The sequence below is a fragment of the Suncus etruscus genome, chromosome 3 (assembly GCF_024139225.1).
Source record: "Suncus etruscus isolate mSunEtr1 chromosome 3, mSunEtr1.pri.cur, whole genome shotgun sequence".
Taxonomy (NCBI): domain Eukaryota; kingdom Metazoa; phylum Chordata; class Mammalia; order Eulipotyphla; family Soricidae; genus Suncus; species Suncus etruscus.
The window spans coordinates 152,359,281-152,362,363 of record NC_064850.1 but is presented as its reverse complement, the minus strand read 5'-3'; positions in this window follow the sequence as shown (position 1 = coordinate 152,362,363).

Genomic DNA, 3,083 nt, shown 5'->3' with positions numbered 1-3,083 from the left:
TCCTAGACATTAGGGGATGTTTAGCTATATCCCTGGCCTCCACTGACTATATGCCAGTAACATCTGTTCTCCCAAAGGCAACAATCGAAAACGTCCCCAGATATTGCCAGATGTCCCCTATGAAGCAGAATCACCCCTACTGACAATGATAGAACATTAATAGGAAGACATAAGTGAGTTGGGCTTCCCTGACATGTGGTCAACAGCCATCCTCAACAGAGGCCGGTGTTTCTGGACAAGATCTCCTTATGTAAGCATCTCAAATGCAGCAAATTGGATATTCAGCTCTCCTGTGGTCAAGAGTAATGACTAGGGCCAGGTGTACACAGAGAGTTTCCTCTCTCAATACATAAGAACAATTTTATTTTTGTCTTTTAATTAACCCCTGCTCCACTACCTTTAATATATCTAATAATGTTGTCAAGGAAACAACCACCAATGAGTAGATAAAGGTTAGGTTGAGATCATTTGACCTTGGCGCCTTTCTTTTGTTCCCAGGAGCAAACAGGCACACACACTGAAAGATTCCTTAAATCAGTACTAGCGGCATGATTATTGTATCTAAATGAGAAACTCACAGACTCTAATCTCCTGCTCTTACCTGGTTAAGAACCAAAGAGACACATTTCATTTGCTTCATCAGATCAAATAAGAGGGAGTCTGGCAATAGTGATAAACCCCAGAGATCAGCTAAATTGTGTCCCAACTTGACATTTATATGAGTACACGCCTCTCAATCACTGTAGGTGATTAGATTAAATGTATTTTAGTATGCGCTTCATGCACACACACATCCCTAAAGACCTGGGGACGGGGTGGATTGTGACTAATACCATCACTGCTTTTATTCAAATATTTTATATTGGCAATATGCTGCCTAAAACATTACTTAGGATGGAGAACTGCCTTTCAACAAAGCACATACAAAGCCTTCTGCATTTCAAAATTATTAACATTTTCACACCCGCCCTAGCTTAGATTCTGAGCAAATATTTCTGCCCTTGGGACATGTGATCATGGTTTTCTATCTGGGCATCTTCCCACATGGCATACTCTACCTCCAGAGACTGAAATCATTTTGCTCAGAGATTTTGATTTACTTCATTAACTCCAGAAACCTCAGGAGAAGGCTTGAGACAGTGCATTGGAATGCAGGCTGACAGCATTGAGTCTCCAGGGTGTATGGAAGAATGGAGAAAGGCCCTTCCCTACCTCTCTGTTCTATGTTGAAACTGACAATATTGGTGCTTTATAAAATCCCAAATTAAAGCTGAAATGCCAAGTACCAAGTCACAAACAGCTAACCAAAACCTACCTCTTCTTCACCCTGGTATGAATTTAATCCACATTGATGGCTGCCAGGGAATATTTAATTTGTCATGGAATAATTTGTTCTTAAAAGGGGAATCAGCAGTCACTAAGAATTTTGTATCTGACCATTTAAAGAATGGATGTAGAATCCATCTCAAAATGCACTCTTTATTGGCATGAAAAGGGAGGAAACCAGGGTAGTGTTTACTTTTTGAAACTGTTAAATTATGTTCCAGATGTTTTTGTGTTGACTTAAGATTCTAAGTAGCAATTCAATGTTAAAATTTTTTGTTTGTTTGGGGAGCACACCTAACAGTACTCAAGGGCTGCTTCTCCCTCAGTGCTTGGGATTCAATCTTGGTGGTGATGAGGGAGCCATGCAGTGTTGAGATAGAACTCAGGCATCCAGAATGCTTTTTTTTGCATGACAATCAGTTTAGCTATAACTTTGGCCCAAATGTTATGAATTTTACATTTATCTGTAGTCGGATGGAAATTATACTCTTGTTTCCAGGAATTTATATGGTTTCCTTGATTCCCTGCCTCCTCCTTTGTTCTTTATGTATTATTTAATTGATAAATAAGTTATGACCATTCATCCTCTACTTAGCAGGCCTGTTACAAATACTCCGCTTGTCATCATTGGGTCAGACTATTTCAGAACATGTGTCACAATTCTAATGTCCCAAAATAGCTGCATGTGTCTAGCAAGCACAAAACACAAAATACTTTGGAAAGAGAAATCATGGCTAAACTTCCAATATTATATTTTACTACATAAAACTGTCAAGGCCATGGAAACTCCATGATTCATTTTTTTCCCTGCCTATATCCACATTTCACCTCAATCCACCAAAGAATTTCAGCCAACTTATTAAAGTATATACATTTCAAAAGTCTATACATTACAAAAGAAGATAAGAAAACCAGGGAAAAGCTAAATGAAGATGAAGTTAAGAGAAATCTAAAGTAAAATCATAAAATATAGATGCACATAACATGACTGTCTATTTGCAAGTGGTGAATCCACCAAATGTTTTCAATATTTCGCAAGATGGTACCAACAAAAAGAAAGATGGTATCATCAAAAAGAGAAAACAGGAAGTCATGAGATTAAAAGCAAACTATTGAAGAACAAATTCAACAGTTGGATGTTAAATTTTGAGAGTAATCCTTCATTTGATGCCTCTGAAGAAATCTGAACCCATTTTTTTTTTCACCTTCTTAATCTTTATCCAAGCAACAGCTAAATCTTCCCAAGTAGAACAAACATATTTTGTAAAAATAATCGCCGGGTAGGGAAACTTGTAGACATCATCCAATAAATCATAACACTATTTTTTTTTTTTTAGTTTTTGGAGTCACACCCGACAAGGGTTTAGGGGTTACTCCTGGCTCTATGCTCAGAAATCACCCCTGGTAGGCTCAGGGGACCATATGGGATGCCGGTATTTGAACCACCGGCCTTTTGCATGCAAGGCAAGCACCTTACCTCCATGCTATCTCTCCAGCACCACTACTTTTTTTTTACTTCTTAGTCCTTCTTTCTTAAAATTTTGTTACAAAAACATGCTTTTTTGTCTCTTTCTGCAGTTTTCTCTTAATCCTGTCAAATAGAAAAATATATTATTACTCTATGTACCTACTTTTCATCTGCTTACAATCTCAGAGCACTAAATCCCAAATCAATATATTTTGTGTTAACCAGTACCCCTGTTACTGTAAAAAACATAGTGACACATATAACTATTATATTATAAACTTACAATATT